We start from the raw sequence: 22,489 nt of genomic DNA, 5'->3' as shown, positions 1-22,489 counted from the left end.
GGGCTGATGCTTACCCTAACCCTAACCCTAACACTATCCTAGGGCTGATGCTAACCCTAACCCTAACACTATCCTAGGGCTGATGCTAACCCTAACCCTAACCCTAACACTATCCTAGGGATGATGCTAACCCTAACCCTAACATTAACACTGTCCTAGGGCTGATCCTCACCCTAACCCTAACACTAACACTATCCTAGGGCTGATCCTAACCCTAACACTAACCCTAACACTATCCTATGTCTGATGCTAACCCTAACCCTAACACTATCCTAGGGCGGATGCTAACCCTAACCCTAACCCTAACAGTATCCTAAGGCTGATGCTAACCCTAACCCTAACACCATCCTAGGGCTGATGCTTACCCTAACCCTAACCCTAACACTATCCTAGGGCTGATGCTAACCCTAACCCTAACACTATCCTAGGGCTGATGTTTACCCTAACCCTAACCCTAACACTATCCTAGAGCTGATGCTAACCCTAAAACTAACAGTATCCTAGGCCTGATGATAACCCTAACACTAACCCTAACACTATCCTAGGGCTGATGCTAACCCTAACCCTAACACTATCCTAGGCCTGATGATAACCCTAACCCTAACCCTAACACTATCCTAGGGCTGATGCTAACCCTAACCCTAACCCTAACACTATCTTAGGTCTGATGCTAACCCTAACACTAACTCTATCCAAGGTCTGATTATAACCCTAACCCTAACGCTAACACTATCCTAGGGCTGATGCTAACCCTAAGCCTAACACTATCCTAGGGCTGATGCTAACCCTAACCCTAACACTATCCTAGGGCTGATGCTAACCCTAACCCTAACCCTAACACTATCCTATGTCTGATGCTAACCCTAACCCTAACACTATCCTAGGGCTGATGCTAACCGTAACCCTAACCCTAACAGTATCTTACGGCTGATGCTAACCCTAACCGTAACACTATCCTAGGGCGGATGCTTACCCTAACCATAACCCTAACACTATCCTAGGGCTGATGCTAACCCTAACCTTAACACTATCCTAGGGCTGATGCTAACCCTAACCCTAACGCTAACACTATCCTAGGGCTGATGCTAACCCTAAAAGTAACACTATCCTAGGCCTGATGATAACCCTAACACTAACCCTAACACTATCCTAGGGCTGATACTAACCCTAACCCTAACACTATCCTAGGTCTAATGCTAACCCTAACCCTAACCCTAATACTATCTTAGGGCTGATGCTAACCCTAACCCTAACACTATCCTAGGGCTGATGCTAACCATAAGACTAAACCTCACACTATCCTAGGGCTGATGCTAACCCTAAACCTAACACTATCCAAGGGCTGATGCTAACCCTAAACCTAACCCTAACACTATCCTAAGGCTGATGCTAACCCTAACCCTAACACTATCCTAGGCCTGATGCTAACCCTAACCCTCACCTAACACTATCCTAGGGCTGATGCTCACCCTAACCCTAACCCTAACACTATCCTAGGGCTGATGCTAACCCTAACCCTAACAGTATCCTAGGGCTGATGCCAGCCCTAACAATAACCCTAACACTATCCTAGGGCTGATGCTAACCCTAACCTTAACCCTAACAGTATCCTAGGGCTGATACTAACCCTAACCCTAACTCTATCCTAGGGCTGATGCTAACCCTATCCCTAACCCTAACACTATCCTAAGGCTAATGCTAACCCTAACCCTAACACTATCCTAGGCCTGATGCTAATCCTAACCCTAACCCTGAAACTATCCTAGGGCTGATGCTAACCCTAACCCTAACCCTAACACTATCCTAGGGCTGATGCTATCTCTAAACATAACACTATCCTAGGGCTGATGCTAACCCTAACCCTAACCCTAACACTATCCTAGGGCTGATGCTAACCCTAACGCTAACACTATCCTAGGGCTGATGCTAACCCTAACCCTAACCCTAACACTATCTTAGGGCTGATGCTAACCCTAACCCTAACACTATCCTAGGACTGATGCTAACCCTAAACCTAAAACTAACACTATCCTAGGACTGATGCTAACCCTAACCCTAACACTATTCTAGGGCTGATGCTAACCCTAACCCTAACCCTAACACTATCCTAGGGCTGATGCTAACCCTAAACCTAACCCTATCCTAGGGCTGATGCTAACCCTAACACTAACTCTAACACTATCCTAGGGCTGAGGCTAACCCTAACCCTAACACTATCCTATGGCTGATGCTAGCCCTAACCCTAACCCTAACACTATCCTAGGGCTGATGCTAAACCTAACCCTACGCCTAACACTATCCTATGTCTGATGCTAACCCTAACCCTAACACTATCCTAGGGCTGATGCTAACCCTAACCCTAACCCTAACAGTATCCTAGGGCTGATGCTAACCCTAACCCTAACACCATCCTAGGGCTGATGCTTACCCTAACCCTAACCCTAACACTATCCTAGGGCGGATGCTAACCCTAACCCTAACCCTAACAGTATCCTAAGGCTGATGCTAACCCTAACCCTAACACCATCCTAGGGCTGATGCTTACCCTAACCCTAACCCTAACACTATCCTAGGCCTGATGCTAACCCTAACCCTAACCCTAATGCTATCTTAGGGCTGATGCTAACCCTAACCCTAACACTATCCTACGGCTGATGCTAACCATAAGCCTAACCCTAACACTATCCTAGGGCTGATGCTAACCCTAACCCTAACACTATCCTAGGGCTGATGCTAACCCTAAACCTAACCCTAACACTATCCTAAGGCTTATGCTAACCCTAACCCTAACACTATCCTAGGCCTGATGCTAACCCTAACCCTAACCCTAACACTATACTAGGGCTGATGCTAACCCTAACCCTATCCCTAACACTATCCTAGGGCTGATGCTAACCCTAACCCTAACACTCTCCTAGGCCTGATGCTAACCCTAACTCTAACCCTAACACTATCCTAGGGCTGATGCTCACCCTAACCCTAACCCTAACACTACCCTAAGGCTGATGCTAACCCTAACCCTAACAGTATCCTAGGGCTGATGCCAGCCCTAACCCTAACCCTAACACTATCCTAGGGCTGATGCTAACCCTAACCCTAACCCTAACACTATCCTAGGGCTGATACTAACCCTAACCCTAACCCTAACACTATCCTAGGGCTGATGCTAACCCTAACCCTAACTCTATCCTAGGGCTGATGCTAACCCTAACCCTAACCCTAACACTATCCTAAGGCTCATACTAACCCTAACCCTAACACTATCCTAGGCCTGATGCTAACCCTAACCCTATCCCTAAAACTATCCTAGGGCTGATGCCAACCCTAACCCTAACCCTAACACTATCCTAGGGCTGATGCTATCTCTAAACATAACACTATCCTAGGGCTGATGCTAACCCTAACCCTAACCCTAACACTATCCTAGGGCTAATGCTAACCCTAACGCTAACACTATCCTAGGGCTGATGCTAACCCTAACCCTAACCCTAACACTATCCTAAGGCTGATGCTAACCCTAACCCTAACACTATCCTAGGGCTGATGCTAACCCTAACCCTAACTCTATCCTAGGGCTGTTGCTAACCCTAACCCTAACCCTAACACTATCCTAAGGCTAATACTAACCCTAACCCTAACACTCTCCTAGGCCTGATGCTAACCCTAACCCTATCCCTAAAACTATCCTAGGGCTGATGCCAACCCTAACCCTAACCCTAACACTATCCTAGGGCTGATGCTATCTCTAAACATAACACAATCCTAGGGCTGATGCTAACCCTAACCCTAACCCTAACACTATCCTAGGGCTGATGCTAACCCTAACCCTAACACTATCCTAGGGCTGATTCTAACCCTAACCCTAACCCTAACACTATCCTAGGGCTGATGCTAACCCTAAACCTAACCCTACCCTGGGGCTGATGCTAACCCTAACACTGACTCTAACTCTATCCTAGGGCTGAGGCTAACCCTAACCCTAACACTATCCTAGGGCTGATGCTAACCCTAACCCTAGCCCTAACACTATCCTAGGGCTGATGCTAACCCTAACCCTAACACTATCCTAGGGCTGATGCTAGCCCTAACCCTAACCCTAACACTATCCTAGGGCTGATGCTAACCCTAACCCTAACCCTAACACTATCCTAGGGCTGACACTAACCATAACTCTAACCCTAACACTATCCTAGGGCTGATGCTAACCCTAACCCTAACCCTAACCCTATCCTAGGGCTGATGCTAACCCTAACACTAACTCTAACACTATCATAGGGCTGAGGCTAACCCTAACCCTAACACTATCCTAGGGCTGATGCTAACCCTAAGCCTAACACTATCCTAGGGCTGATGCTAACCCTAACCCTAACACTCTCCTAGGTCTGATGCTAACCCTAACCCTAAACCTACCACTATCCTAGGGTTGATGCTAACCCTAACCCTAACCATAACACTATCCTAGGGCTGATGCTAACCGTAACCCTAACCCTAACAGTATCTTAGGGCTGATGCTAACCCTAACCCTAACACTATCCTAGGGCGGATGCTTACCCTAACCATAACCCTAACTCTATCCTAGGGCTGATGCTAACCCTAACCCTAACACTATCCTAGGGCTGATGCTAACCCTAACCCTAACCTTAACACTATCCTAGGGCTGATGCTAACCCTAAAAGTAACACTATCCTAGGCCTGATGATAACCCTAACACTAACCCTAACACTATCCTAGGGTTGATGCTAACCCTAACCCTAACACTATACTAGGCCTGATGATAACCCTAACCCTAACCCTAACACTATCCTAGGCCTGATGCTAACCCTTACCCTAACCCTAATACTATCTTAGGGCTGATGCTAACCCTAACCCTAACACTATCCTGGGCTGATGCTAACCATAAGCCTAACCCTAACACTATCCTAGGGCTGATGCTAACCCTAACCCTAACACTATCGTAGGGCTGATGCTAACCCTAAACCTAACCCTAACACTATCCTAAGGCTTATGCTAACCCTAACCCTAACACTATCCTAGGCCTGATGCTAACCCTAACCCTAACCCTAACACTATCCTAGGGCTGATGCTAACCCTAACCCTAACCCTAACACTATCCTAGGGCTGATGCTAACCCTAACCTTAACACTCTCCTAGGCCTGATGCTAACCCTAACCCTAACCCTAACACTATCCTAGGGCTGATGCTCACCCTAACCCTAACCCTAACACTATCCTAGGGCTGATGCTAACCCTAACCCTAACAGTATCCTAGGGCTGATGCCAGCCCTAACCCTAACCCTAACACTATCCTAGGGCTGATGCTAACCCTAACCCTAACCCTAACACTATCCTAGGGCTGATGCTAACCCTAACCCTAACTCTATCCTAGGGCTGATGTTAACCCTAACCCTAACCCTAACACTATCCTAAGGCTAATACTAACCCTAACCCTAACACTATCCTAGGCCTGATGCTAACCCTAACCCTATCCCTAAAACTATCCTAGGGCTGATGCTAACCCTAACCCTAACCCTAACACTATCCTAGGGCTGATGCTATCTCTAAACATAACACTATCCTAGGGCTGATGCTAACCCTAACCCTAACCCTAACACTGTCCTAGGGCTAATGCTAACCCTAACGCTAACACTATCCTAGGGCTGATGCTAACCCTAACCCTAACCCTAACACTATCCTAAGGCTGATGCTAACCCTAACCCTAACACTATCCTAGGCCTGATGCTAACCCTAACCCTAACCCTAACACTATCTTAGGGCTGATGCTAACCCTAACCCTAACACTATCCTAGGGCTGATGCTAACCCTAACCCTAACCCTAACACTATCCTAGGGCTGATGCTAACCCTACCCCTAACACTATCCTAGGGCTGATGCTAACCCTAACCCTAACCCTAACACTATCCTAGGGCTGATGCTAACCCTAAACCTAACCCTATCCTGGGGCTGATGCTAACCCTAACACTAACTCTAACACTATCCTAGGGCTGAGGCTAACCCTAACCCTAACACTATCCTAGGGCTGATGCTAACCCTAACCCTAACCCTAACACTATCCTAGGGCTGATGATAACCCTAACCCTAACACTATCCTAGGGCTGATGCTAGCCCTAACCCTAACCCTAACACTATCCTAGGGCTGATGCTAACCCTAACCCTAACCCTAACACTATCCTAGGGCTGACACTAACCATAACACTAACCCTAACACTATCCTAGGGCTGATGCTAACCCTAACCCTAACACTATCCTAGGGCTGATGCTAACCCTAACCCTAACCCTAACACTATCCTAAGGCTGATGCTAACCCTAACCCTAACACTATCCTAGGCCTGATGCTAACCCTAACCCTAACCCTAACACTATCCTAGGGCTGATGCTAACCCTAACCCTGTCCCTCACACTATCCTAGGGCTGATGCTATCCCTAACCCTAACACTAACACTATCCTAGGGCTGTTGCTAACCCTAATCCTAACCCTAACACTATTCTAGGGCTGATGCTAACCCTAACCCTAACCCTAACCCTAACACTATCCTAGGGCTGATGCTAACCCTAACACTAACACTATGCTAGGCCTGATGATAACCCTAACCCTAATCCTAACACTATCCTAGGGCTGATGCTAACCCTAACCATAACACTATACTAGGGCTGATGCTAACCCTAACCCTAACCCTAACACTATCCTAGGGCTGATGCTAACCATAAACATAACACTATCTTAGGGCTGATGGTAACACTAACCCTAACCCTAACACTATCCTAGAGCTGATGCTAACCCTAACCCTAACACTATCCTAGGCCGGATGATAACCCTAAGCCTAACCCTAACACTATCCTAGGGTTGATGTTAACCCTAACCCTAACCCTAACACTATCCTAGGGCTGATGCTAACCCTAACCCTAACCCAAACACTTTCCTAGGGCTGATGCTACCCCTAACCCTACGCCTAACACTATCCTATGTCTGATGCTAACCCTAACCCTAACACTATCCTAGGGCTGAGTCTAACCCTAACCCTAACCCTAACAGTATCCTAGGGCTGATGCTAACCCTATCCCTAACACTATCCTAGGGCTGATGCTTACCCTAACCCTAACCCTAACACTATCCTAGGGCTGATGCTAACCCTAACCCTAACACTATCCTAGGGCTGATGCTAACCCTAACCCTAACCCTAACACTATCCTAGGGATGATGCTAACCCTAACCCTAACATTAACACTGTCCTAGGGCTGATCCTCACCCTAACCCTAACACTAACACTATCCTAGGGCTGATCCTAACCCTAACACTAACCCTAACACTATCCTATGTCTGATGCTAACCCTAACCCTAACACTATCCTAGGGCGGATGCTAACCCTAACCCTAACCCTAACAGTATCCTAAGGCTGATGCTAACCCTAACCCTAACACCATCCTAGGGCTGATGCTTACCCTAACCCTAACCCTAACACTATCCTAGGGCTGATGCTAACCCTAACCCTAACACTATCCTAGGGCTGATGTTTACCCTAACCCTAACCCTAACACTATCCTAGAGCTGATGCTAACCCTAAAACTAACAGTATCCTAGGCCTGATGATAACCCTAACACTAACCCTAACACTATCCTAGGGCTGATGCTAACCCTAACCCTAACACTATCCTAGGCCTGATGATAACCCTAACCCTAACCCTAACACTATCCTAGGGCTGATGCTAACCCTAACCCTAACCCTAACACTATCTTAGGTCTGATGCTAACCCTAACACTAACTCTATCCAAGGTCTGATTATAACCCTAAACCTAACGCTAACACTATCCTAGGGCTGATGCTAACCCTAAGCCTAACACTATCCTAGGGCTGATGCTAACCCTAACGCTAACACTATCCTAGGGCTGATGCTAACGCTAACCCTAACCCTAACACTATCCTAGGGCTGATGCTAACCCTAACCCTAACCCTAACACTATCCTATGTCTGATGCTAACCCTAACCCTAACACTATCCTAGGGCTGATGCTAACCGTAACCCTAACCCTAACAGTATCTTACGGCTGATGCTAACCCTAACCGTAACACTATCCTAGGGCGGATGCTTACCCTAACCATAACCCTAACACTATCCTAGGGCTGATGCTAACCCTAACCTTAACACTATCCTAGGGCTGATGCTAACCCTAACCCTAACGCTAACACTATCCTAGGGCTGATGCTAACCCTAAAAGTAACACTATCCTAGGCCTGATGATAACCCTAACACTAACCCTAACACTATCCTAGGGCTGATACTAACCCTAACCCTAACACTATCCTAGGTCTAATGCTAACCCTAACCCTAACCCTAATACTATCTTAGGGCTGATGCTAACCCTAACCCTAACACTATCCTAGGGCTGATGCTAACCATAAGACTAAACCTCACACTATCCTAGGGCTGATGCTAACCCTAAACCTAACACTATCCAAGGGCTGATGCTAACCCTAAACCTAACCCTAACACTATCCTAAGGCTGATGCTAACCCTAACCCTAACACTATCCTAGGCCTGATGCTAACCCTAACCCTCACCTAACACTATCCTAGGGCTGATGCTCACCCTAACCCTAACCCTAACACTATCCTAGGGCTGATGCTAACCCTAACCCTAACAGTATCCTAGGGCTGATGCCAGCATTAACAATAACCCTAACACTATCCTAGGGCTGATGCTAACCCTAACCTTAACCCTAACACTATCCTAGGGCTGATACTAACCCTAACCCTAACTCTATCCTAGGGCTGATGCTAACCCTATCCCTAACCCTAACACTATCCTAAGGCTAATGCTAACCCTAACCCTAACACTATCCTAGGCCTGATGCTAATCCTAACCCTAACCCTGAAACTATCCTAGGGCTGATGCTAACCCTAACCCTAACCCTAACACTATCCTAGGGCTGATGCTATCTCTAAACATAACACTATCCTAGGGCTGATGCTAACCCTAACCCTAACCCTAACACTATCCTAGGGCTGATGCTAACCCTAACGCTAACACTATCCTAGGGCTGATGCTAACCCTAACCCTAACCCTAACACTATCTTAGGGCTGATGCTAACCCTAACCCTAACACTATCCTAGGACTGATGCTAACCCTAAACCTAAAACTAACACTATCCTAGGACTGATGCTAACCCTAACCCTAACACTATTCTAGGGCTGATGCTAACCCTAACCCTAACCCTAACACTATCCTAGGGCTGATGCTAACCCTAAACCTAACCCTATCCTAGGGCTGATGCTAACCCTAACACTAACTCTAACACTATCCTAGGGCTGAGGCTAACCCTAACCCTAACACTATCCTATGGCTGATGCTAGCCCTAACCCTAACCCTAACACTATCCTAGGGCTGATGCTAAACCTAACCCTACGCCTAACACTATCCTATGTCTGATGATAACCCTAACCCTAACACTATCCTAGGGCTGATGCTAACCCTAACCCTAACCCTAACAGTATCCTAGGGCTGATGCTAACCCTAACCCTAACACCATCCTAGGGCTGATGCTTACCCTAACCCTAACCCTAACACTATCCTAGGGCGGATGCTAACCCTAACCCTAACCCTAACAGTATCCTAAGGCTGATGCTAACCCTAACCCTAACACCATCCTAGGGCTGATGCTTACCCTAACCCTAACCCTAACACTATCCTAGGGCTGATGCTAACCCTAACCCTAACCCTAACACTATCCTAGGGCTGATGCTAACCCTAAAACTAACAGTATCCTAGGCCTGATGATAACCCTAACACTAACCCTAACACTATCCTAGGGCTGATGCTAACCCTAACCCTAACACTATCCTAGGCCTGATGATAACCCTAACCCTAACCCTAACACTATCCTAGGGCTGATGCTAACCCTAACCCTAACCCTAACACTATCCTAGGTCTGATGCTCACCCGAACACTAACTCTATCCAAGGTCTGATTATAACCCTAACCCTAACGCTAACACTATCCTAGGGCTAATGCTAACCCTAAGCCTAACACTATCCTAGGGCTGATGCTAACCCTAACGCTAACACTATCCTAGGGCTGATGCTAACGCTAACCCTAACCCTAACACTATCCTAGGGCTGATGCTAACCCTAACCCTAACCCTAACACTATCCTATGTCTGATGCTAACCCTAACCCTAACACTATCCTAGGGCTGATGCTAACCGTAACCCTAACCCTAACAGTATCTTACGGCTGATGCTAACTCTAACCGTAACACTATCCTAGGGCGGATGCTTACCCTAACCATATCCCTAACACTATCCTAGGGCTGATGCTAACCCTAACCTTAACACTATCCTAGGGCTGATGCTAACCCTAACCCTAACGCTAACACTATCCTAGGGCTGATGCTAACCCTAAAAGTAACACTATCCTAGGCCTGATGATAACCCTAACACTAACCCTAACACTATCCTAGGGCTGATACTAACCCTAACCCTAACACTATCCTAGGTCTAATGCTAACCCTAACCCTAACCCTAATACTATCTTAGGGCTGATGCTAACCCTAACCCTAACACTATCCTAGGGCTGATGCTAACCATAAGCCTAACCCTAACACTATCCTAGGGCTGATGCTAACCCTAAACCTAACACTATCCAAGGGCTGATGCTAACCCTAAACCTAACCCTAACACTATCCTAAGGCTGATGCTAACCCTAACCCTAACACTATCCTAGGCCTGATGCTAACCCTAACCCTAACCCTAACACTATCCTAGGGCTGATGCTCACCCTAACCCTAACCCTAACACTATCCTAGGGCTGATGCTAACCCTAACCCTAACAGTGTCCTAGGGCTGATGCCAGCCCTAACAATAACCCTAACACTATCCTAGGGCGGATGCTAACCCTAACCTTAACCCTAACACTATCCTAGGGCTGATACTAACCCTAACCCTAACTCTATCCTAGGGCTGATGCTAACCCTATCCCTAACCCTAACACTATCCTAAGGCTAATGCTAACCCTAACCCTAACACTATCCTAGGCCTGATGCTAATCCTAACCCTAACCCTGAAACTATCCTAGGGCTGATGCTAACCCTAACCCTAACCCTAACACTATCTTAGGGCTGATGCTAACCCTAACCCTAACACTATCCTAGGACTGATGCTAACCCTAAACCTAAAACTAACACTATCCTAGGACTGATGCTAACCCTAACCCTAACACTATTCTAGGGCTGATGCTAACCCTAACCCTAACCCTAACACTATCCTAGGGCTGATGCTATCCCTAAACCTAACCCTATCCTAGGGCTGATGCTAACCCTAACACTAACTCTAACACTATCCTAGGGCTGAGGCTAACCCTAACCCTAACACTATCCTATGACTGATGCTAGCCCTAACCCTAACCCTAACACTATCCTAGGGCTGATGCTAAACCTAACCCTACGCCTAACACTATCCTATGTCTGATGCTAACCCTAACCCTAACACTATCCTAGGCCTGATGCTAACCCTAACCCTAACCCTAACACTATCTTAGGGATGATGCTAACCCTAACCCTAACACTATCCTAGGACTGATGATAACCCTAAACCTAAAACTAACACTATCCTAGGACTGATGCTAACCCTAACCCTAACACTATTCTAGGGCTGATGCTAACCCTAACCCTAACCCTAACACTATCCTAGGGCTGATGCTAACCCTAAACCTAACCCTATCCTAGGGCTGATGCTAACCCTAACACTAACTCTAACACTATCCTAGGGCTGAGGCTAACCCTAACCGTAACACTATCCTATGGCTGATGCTAGCCCTAACCCTAACCCTAACACTATCCTAGGGCTGATGCTATACCTAACCCTACGCCTAACACTATCCTATGTCTGATGCTAACCCTAACCCTAACACTATCCTAGGGCTGATGCTAACCCTAACCCTAACCCTAACAGTATCCTAGGGCTGATGCTAACCCTAACCCTAACACCATCCTAGGGCTGATGCTTACCCTAACCCTAACCCTAACACTATCCTAGGGCTGATGCTAACCCTAACCCTGACACTATCCTAGGGCTGATGCTAACCCTAACCCTAACCCTAACACTATCCTAGGGATGATCCTAACCCTAACCCTAACACTAACACTATCCTAGGGCTGATCCTAACCCTAACCCTAACCCTAACACTATCCTAGGGCTGATCCTAACCCTAACACTAACCCTAATACTATCCTATGTCTGATGCTAACCCAAACCTAACACTATCCTAGGGCGGATGCTAACCCTAACACTAACCCTAACAGTATCCTAAGGCTGATGCTAACCCTAACCCTAACACTATCCTAGGGCTGATGCTTACCCTAACCCTAACCCTAACACTATCCTAGGGCTGATGATAACCCTAACCCTAACACTATCCTAGGGCTGATGTTTACCCTAACCCTAACCCTAACACTATCCTAGGGCTGATGCTAACCCTAAAACTAACAGTATCCTAGGCCTGATGATAACCCTATCACTAACCCTAACACTATCCTAGGGCTGATGCTAACCCTAACCCTAACACTATCCTAGGCCTGATGATAACCCTAACCCTAACCCTAACACTATCCTAGGTCTGATGCTAACCCTAACACTAACTCTATCCAATGTCTGATTATAACCCTAACCCTAACGCTAACACTATCCTAGGGCTGATGCTAACCCTAACCCTAACACTATCCTAGGGCTGATGCTAACCCTAACCCTAACCCTAACACTATCCTAGGGCTGATGCTAACCCTAACCCTAACCCTAACACTATCCTAGGGCTGATGCTAACCCTAACCCTAACACTATCCTAGGGCTGGTGCTAACCCTAACCCTAACCCTAACACTATCCTAGGGCTGATGCTAACCCTAACCCTAACCCTATCTTAGGGCTGATGCTAACACTAACACTAACTCTAACACTATCCTAGGGCTGAGGCTAACCCTAACCCTAACACTATCCTAGGGCTGATACTAACCCGAACCCTAACTCTATCCTAAGGCTGATGCTAACCCTATCCCTAACCCTAACACTATCCTAAGGCTAATGCTAACCCTAACCCTAACACTATCCTACTCCTGATGCTAATCCTAACCCTAACCCTGAAACTATTCTATGGCTGATGCTAACCCTAACCCTAACCCTAACACTATCCTAGGGCTGATGCTATCTCTAAACATAACACTATCCTAGGGCTGATGCTAACCCTAACCCTAACCCTAACACTATCCTAGGGCTGATGCTAACCCTAACGCTAACACTATCCTAGGGCTGATGTTAACCCTAACCCTAACCCTAACACTATCCTAAGGCTGATGCTAACCCTAACCCTAACACTATCCTAGGCCTGATGCTAACGCTAACCCTAACCCTAACACTATCTTAGGGCTGATGCTAACCCTAACGCTAACACTATCCTAGGACTGATGCTAACCCTAAACCTAAAACTAACACTATCCCAGGACTGATGCTAACCCTAACCCTAACCCTATCCTAGGGCTGATGCTAACCCTAACCCTAACCCTAACACTATCCTAGGGCTGATGCTAACCCTAAACCTAACCCTATCCTAGGGCTGATGCTAACCCTAACACTAACTCTAACACTATCCTAGGGCTGAGGCTAACCCTAAGCCTAACACTATCCTACGGCTGATGCTAGCCCTAACCCTAACCCTAACACTATCCTAGGGCTGATGCTAAACCTAACCCTAATCCTAACACTATCCTAGGGCTGATGCTAAACCTAACCCTAATCCTAACACTATCCTAGGGCTGATGCTCACCCTAACCCTAACCCTAACACTATCCTAGGGCTGATGCTAACCCTAACCCTAACAGTATCCTAGGGCTGATGCCAGCCCTAACCCTAACCCTAACACTATCCTAGGGCTGATGCTAACCCTAACCCTATCCCTAACACTATCCTAGGGCTGATACTAACCCGAACCCTAACTCTATCCTAGGGCTGATGCTAACCCTATCCCTAACCCTAACACTATCCTAAGGCTAATGCTAACCCTAACCCTAACACTATCCTAGGCCTGATGCTAATCCTAACCCTAACCCTGAAACTATCCTAGGGCTGATGCTAACCCTAACCCTAACCCTAACACTATCCTAGGGCTGATGCTATCTCTAAACATAACACTATCCTAGGGCTGATGCTAACCCTAACCCTAACCCTAACACTATCCTAGGGCTGATGCTAACCCTAACGCTAACACTATCCTAGGGCTGATGTTAACCCTAACCCTAACCCTAACACTATCCTAAGGCTGATGCTAACCCTAACCCTAACACTATCCTAGGCCTGATGCTAACCCTAACCCTAACCCTAACACTATCTTAGGGCTGATGCTAACCCTAACCCTAACACTATCCTAGGACTGATGTTAACCCTAAACCTAAAACTAACACTATCCTAGGACTCATGCTAACCCTAACCCTAACAATATCCTAGGGCTGATGCTAACCCTAACCCTAACCCTAACACTATCCTAGGGCTGATGCTAACCCTAAACCTAACCCTATCCTAGGGCTGATGCTAACCCTAACACTAATTCTAACACTATCCTAGGGCTGAGGCTAACCCTAACCCTAACACTATCCTACGGCTGATGCTAGCCCTAACCCTATCCCTAACACTATCCTAGGGCTGATGCTAAACCTAACCCTAATCCTAACACTATCCTAGGGCTGATGCTAAACCTAACCCTAATCCTAACACTATCCTAGGGCTGATACTAACCCTAACCCTAACCCTAACACTAACCTAGGGCTGAAGCTAACCCTAACCCTAACACTATCCTAGGGCTGATGCTAACCCTAACCGTAACTCTAACACTATCCTAGTGCTGATGCTAACCCTAACCCTAACCCTAACAATATCCTAGGGCTGATGTTATCCCTAACCCTAACCCTAACACTATCCTAGGGCTGTTGCTAACCCTAACACTAACCCTAACACTATCCTAGGGCTGATGCTAACCCTAAACCTAACCCTAACCCTAACACTATCCTAGGGCTGATGCTAACCCTAACAGTAACACTCCCCTAGGGCTGAGGCTAACACTAACAATAACACTATCCTAGAGCTTATGCTAACCATAACCCTAACATTATCATTATCCTAGGGCTGATGCGAACCCTAAGCCTAACAATATCCTAGGCCTGATGCTGACCCTAACCCTAACACTAACACTATCCTAGGGCTGATGCTAACCGTAACCATAACCCTAACACTATCCTAGGGTTGATGCTATCTCTAACCATAACACTATCCTAGGGCTGATGCTAACCCTAACCCTAACCCTAGCACTATCCTACGTCTGATGCTAAACCTAACGCTAACACTATCCTAGGGCTGATGCTAACCCTAACCCTAACCCTAACATTATCCTAAGGCTGATGCTAACCCTAACCCTAACACTATCCTAGGCCTGATGCTAACCCTAACCCTAACCCTAACACTATCTTAGGGCTGATGGTAACCCTAACCCTAACAGTATCCTAGGGCTGATGCTAACCCTAACCCTAACCCTAACACTACCCTAGGGCTGATGCTAACCCTAACCCTAACACTATCCTAAGGCTGATGCTAACCCTAACCCTAACCCTAACACTATCCTAGGGCTGACGCTAACCCTAAACCTAACCCTATCCTAGGGTTGATGCTAACCCTAACACTAACTCTAACACTATCCCAGGGCTGAGGCTAAAACTAACCCTAACACTATCCTAGGGCTGATGCTAACCCTAACCCTAACCCTAACACTATCCTAGGGCTGATGCTAACCCTAACCCTAACACTATCCTAGGGCTGATGCTAACCCTAACCCTAACCCTAACACTATCCTAGGGGTGATGCTAACCCTAACCCTAACACTATCCTAGGGCTGATGCTAACCCTAACCCTAACCCTAACACTATCCTAAGCTGATTTTAACCCTAACCCTAACCCTAACACTATCTTAGGGCTGATGCTAACCCTAACCCTAACACTATCCTAGGGCTGATGCTAACCATAACCCTAACCCTAACACTATCCTACGGCTGATGCTAACCATAACCCTAACCCTAACACTATCCTAGGGCTGATGCTAACCCTTACCCTAACACTATCCTAGGGCTGATGCTAACCCTAACACTAACCCTAACACTATCCTAGGGCTGATGCTAACCCTAACCCTAACACTATCCTAGGCCTGATGCTAACCCTAACCCTAACCCTAACACTATCCTAGGGCTGATGCTAACCCTAACCCTAACCCTAACACTATCCTAGGGCTGATGCTAACCCTAACCCTAACACTATCCTAGGGCTGATGCTAACCCTAACCCTAACCCTAACACTATCCTAGGGCTGATGCTAACCCTAACCCTAACACTATCCTAGGGCTGATGCTAACCCTAACCCTAACCCTAACACTCTCTAGGGCTGATGCTAACCCTAACCCTAACACTATCCTAGGGCTGATGCTAACCCTAACAATAACCCTAACAGTATCCTAGGGCTGAGTCTAACCCTAACCCTAACACTATCCTAGGGCTGATGCTAACCCTAACCCTAACGCTAACACTATCCTAGGCCTGATGCTAACCATCACCCTAACCATAACATTATCCTAGGGCTAATGCTAACCCTAACCCTAACACTATCCTAGGGCTGATGCTAACCCTAACCCTAACCCTAACACTCTCCTAGGGCTGATGCTAACCCTAACCCTAACACTATCCTAGGGCTGATGCTAACCCTAACAATAACCCTAACAGTATCCTAGGGCTGAGTCTAACCCTAACCCTAACACTATCCTCGGGCTGATGCTAACCCTACCCCTAAACCTAACACTATCCAAGGGCTGATGATAACCCTAACCATAACACTATCCTAGGGCTGATGCTAACCCTAACCCTAACCCTAACACTATCCTAAGGCTGATGCTAACCCTAACCCTAACACTATCCTAGACCTGATGCTAACCCTAACCCTAACCCTAACACTATATTAGGGCTGATGCTAACCCTAACCCTAACATTATCCTAGGGCTGATGCTAACCATAACCCTAACCCTAACACTATCCTAGGGCTGATGCTAACCCTAACCCTAACACTATCCTAGGGCTGATGCTAACCCTAACCCTAACCCTAACAGTATCCTAAGGCTGATGCTAACCCTAACCCTAACACTATCCTAGGCCTGATGCTAACCCTAACCCTAACCCTAACACTATCCTAGCGCTGATGCTAACCCTAACCCTAACCCTAACCCTAACACTATTCTAGGGCTGATGCTAACCCTAACCCTACCAGTATCCTAGGGCTGATGCCAGCCCTAACCCTAACCCTAACACTATCCTCGGGCTGATGCTAACCCTAACCCTAACCCTAACACTATCCTAGGGCTGATGCTAACCCTAACTCTAACCCTAACACTATCCTAGGGCTGATACTAACCCTAACCCTAACCCTAACACTATCCTAGTGCTGATGCTAACCCTAACCCTAACACTATCCTAGGGCTGATGCTAACCCTAACCCTAACACTAACACTATCCTATGGCTGATGCTAACCCTAACCCTAACACTATCCTAGGCCTGATGCTAACCCTAACCCTAACCCTAACACTATCCTAGGGCTGATGCTAACCCTACCCCTATCCCTAACACTATCCTAGGGCTGATGCTATCCCTAACCCTAACCCTAACACTATCTTAGGGCTGATGCTAACCCTAACCCTAACATTATCCTAGGGCTGATGCTAACCATAACCCTAACCCTAACACTATCCTACGGCTGATGCTAACCATAACCCTAACCCTAACACTATCCTAGGGCTGATGCTAACCCTTACCCTAACACTATCCTAGGCCTGAAGCTAACCCTAACCCTAACCCTAACACTAACCTAGGGCTGATGCTAACCCTAACCCTAACCCTAACACTATCCTAGGGCTGATGCTAACCCTAACCCTAACACTATCCTAGGGCTGATGCTAACCCTAACCCTAACCCTAACACTATCCTGGGCTGATGCTAACCCTAACCCTAACACTATCTTAGGGCTGATGCTAACCCTAACCCTAACCCTAACACTCTCTAGGGCTGATGCTAACCCTAACCCTAACACTATCCTAGGGCTGATGCTAACCCTAACAATAACCCTAACAGTATCCTAGGGCTGAGTCTAACCCTAACCCTAACACTATCCTAGGGCTGATGCTAACCCTACCCCTATCCCTAACACTATCCTAGGGCTGATGCTATCCCTAACCCTAACCCTAACACTATCTTAGGGCTGATGCTAACCCTAACCCTAACATTATCCTAGGGCTGATGCTAACCATAACCCTAACCCTAACACTATCCTACGGCTGATGCTAACCATAACCCTAACCCTAACACTATCCTAGGGCTGATGCTAACCCTTACCCTAACACTATCCTAGGCCTGATGCTAACCCTAACCCTAACCCTAACACTATCCTAGGGCTGATGCTAACCCTAACCCTAACCCTAACACTATCCTAGGGCTGATGCTAACCCTAACCCTAACACTATCCTAGGGCTGATGCTAACACTAACCCTAACCCTAACACTATCCTAGGGCTGATGCTAACCCTAACCCTAACACTATCCTAGGGCTGATGCTAACCCTAACCCTAACCCTAACACTCTCTAGGGCTGATGCTAACCCTAACCCTAACACTATCCTAGGGCTGATGCTAACCCTAACAATAACCCTAACAGTATCCTAGGGCTGAGTCTAACCCTAACCCTAACACTATCCTAGGGCTGATGCTAACCCTAACCCTAACCCTAACACTATCCTAAGCCTGATGCTAACCATCACCCTAACCATAACATTATCCTAGGGCTGATGCTAACCCTAACCCTAACACTATCCTAGGGCTGATGCTAACCCTAACCCCAACCCTAACACTCTCCTAGGGCTGATGCTAACCCTAACCCTAACACTCTCCTAGGGCTGATGCTAACCCTAACCCTAACACTATCCTAGGGCTGATGCTAACCCTAACAATAACCCTAACAGTATCCTAGGGCTGAGTCTAACCCTCACCCTAACACTATCCTAGGGCTGATGCTAACCCTAACCCTAACACTATCCTAGGGCTGATGCTAACCCTAACCCTAACCCTAACACTATCCTAAGGCTGATGCTAACCCTAACCCTAACACTATCCTAGACCTGATGCTAACCCTAACCCTAACCCTAACACTATATTAGGGCTGATGCTAACCCTAACCCTAACATTATCCTAGGGCTGATGCTACCCATAACCCTAACCCTAACACTATCCTAGGGCTGATGCTAACCCTAACCCTAACACTATCCTAGGGCTGATGCTAACCCTAACCCTAACCCTAACAGTATCCTAAGGCTGATGCTAAACCTAACCCTAACACTATCCTAGGCCTGATGCTAACCCTAACCCTAACCCTAACACTATCCTAGCGCTGATCCTAACCCTAACCCTAACCCTAACACTATTTTAGGGCTGATGCTAACCCTAACCCTAACAGTATCCTAGGGCTGATGCCAGCCCTAACCGTAACCCTAACACTATCCTGCGGCTGATGCTAACCCTAACCCTAACCCTAACACTATCCTAGGGCTGATGCTAACCCTAACTATAACCCTAACACTATCCTAGGGCTGATACTAACCCTAACCCTAACCCTAACACTATCCTAGGGCTGATGCTAACCCTAACCCTACCACTATCCTACGGCTGATGATAACCCTAACCCTAACCCTAACACTATCCTAAGGCTGATGCTAACCCTAACCCTAACACTATCCTAGGCCTGATGCTAACGCTAACCCTAACCCTAACACTATCTTAGGGCTGATGGTAACCCTAACCCTAACACTATCCTAGGGCTGATGATAACCCTAACCCTAACCCTAACACTACCCTAGGGCTGATGCTAACCCTAACCCTAACACTATCCTAGGGCTGATGCTAACCCTAACCCTAACCCTAACACTATCCTAGGGCTGATGCTAACCCTAACCCTAACCCTAACACTATTCTAGGGCTGATGCTAACCCTAACCCTAACAGTATCCTAGGGTTGATGCCAGCCCTAACCCTAACCCTAACACTATCCTGGGGCTGATGCTAACCCTAACCCTAACCCTAACACTATCCTAGGGCTGATGCTAACCCTAACTCTAACCCTAACACTATCCTAGGGCTGATACTAACCCTAACCCTAACCCTAACACTATCCTAGGGCTGATGCTAACCCTAACCCTACCACTATCCTACGGCTGATGATAACCCTAACCCTAACCCTAACACTATCCTAAGGCTGATGCTAACCCTAACCCTAACACTATCCTAGGCCTGATGCTAACCCTAACCCTAACCCTAACACTATCTTAGGGCTGATGGTAACCCTAACCCTAACACTATCCTAGGGCTGATGCTAACCCTAACCCTAACACTAACACTACCCTAGGGCTGATGCTAACCCTAACACTAACACTATCCTAGGGCTGCTGCTAACCCTAACCCTAACCCTAACACTATCCTAGGGCTGATGCTAACCCTAAACCTAACCCTATCCTAGGGCTGATGCTAACCCTAACACTAACTCTAACACTATCCTAGGGCTGAGGCTAACCCTAACCCTAACACTATCCTAGGGCTGATGCTAACCCTAACCCTAACCCTAACACTATCCTAGGGCTGATGCTAACCCTAACCCTAACACTATCCTAGGGCTGATGCTAACCCTAACCCTAACCCTAACACTATCCTAGGGGTGATGCTAACCCTAACCCTAACACTATCCTAGGGCTGATGCTAACCCTAACCCTAACCCTAACACTATCCTAAGCTGATTTTAACCCTAACCCTAACCCTAACACTATCTTAGGGCTGATGCTAACCCTAACCCTAACACTATCCTAGGGCTGATGCTAACCATAACCCTAACCCTAACACTATCCTACGGCTGATGCTAACCATAACCCTAACCCTAACACTATCCTAGGGCTGATGCTAACCCTTACCCTAACACTATCCTAGGGCTGATGCTAACCCTAACACTAACCCTAACACTATCCTAGGGCTGATGCTAACCCTAACCCTAACACTATCCTAGGCCTGATGCTAACCCTAACCCTAACCCTAACACTATCCTAGGGCTGATGCTAACCCTAACCCTAACCCTAACACTATCCTAGGGCTGATGCTAACCCTAACCCTAACACTATCCTAGGGCTGATGCTAACCCTAACCCTAACCCTAACACTATCCTAGGGCTGATGCTAACCCTAACCCTAACACTATCCTAGGGCTGATGCTAACCCTAACCCTAACCCTAACACTCTCTAGGGCTGATGCTAACCCTAACCCTAACACTATCCTAGGGCTGATGCTAACCCTAACAATAACCCTAACAGTATCCTAGGGCTGAGTCTAACCCTAACCCTAACACTATCCTAGGGCTGATGCTAACCCTAACCCTAACGCTAACACTATCCTAGGCCTGATGCTAACCATCACCCTAACCATAACATTATCCTAGGGCTAATGCTAACCCTAACCCTAACACTATCCTAGGGCTGATGCTAACCCTAACCCTAACCCTAACACTCTCCTAGGGCTGATGCTAACCCTAACCCTAACACTATCCTAGGGCTGATGCTAACCCTAACAATAACCCTAACAGTATCCTAGGGCTGAGTCTAACCCTAACCCTAACACTATCCTCGGGCTGATGCTAACCCTACCCCTAAACCTAACACTATCCAAGGGCTGATGATAACCCTAACCATAACACTATCCTAGGGCTGATGCTAACCCTAACCCTAACGCTAACACTATCCTAAGGCTGATGCTAACCCTAACCCTAACACTATCCTAGACCTGATGCTAACCCTAACCCTAACCCTAACACTATATTAGGGCTGATGCTAACCCTAACCCTAACATTATCCTAGGGCTGATGCTAACCATAACCCTAACCCTAACACTATCCTAGGGCTGATGCTAACCCTAACCCTAACACTATCCTAGGGCTGATGCTAACCCTAACCCTAACCCTAACAGTATCCTAAGGCTGATGCTAACCCTAACCCTAACACTATCCTAGGCCTGATGCTAACCCTAACCCTAACCCTAACACTATCCTAGCGCTGATGCTAACCCTAACCCTAACCCTAACCCTAACACTATTCTAGGGCTGATGCTAACCCTAACCCTACCAGTATCCTAGGGCTGATGCCAGCCCTAACCCTAACCCTAACACTATCCTCGGGCTGATGCTAACCCTAACCCTAACCCTAACACTATCCTAGGGCTGATGCTAACCCTAACTCTAACCCTAACACTATCCTAGGGCTGATACTAACCCTAACCCTAACCCTAACACTATCCTAGTGCTGATGCTAACCCTAACCCTAACACTATCCTAGG

The sequence above is a fragment of the Lemur catta genome, chromosome 21 (assembly GCF_020740605.2).
Source record: "Lemur catta isolate mLemCat1 chromosome 21, mLemCat1.pri, whole genome shotgun sequence".
NCBI lineage: Eukaryota > Metazoa > Chordata > Mammalia > Primates > Lemuridae > Lemur > Lemur catta.
Note: the sequence above shows the minus strand (reverse complement) of the source record.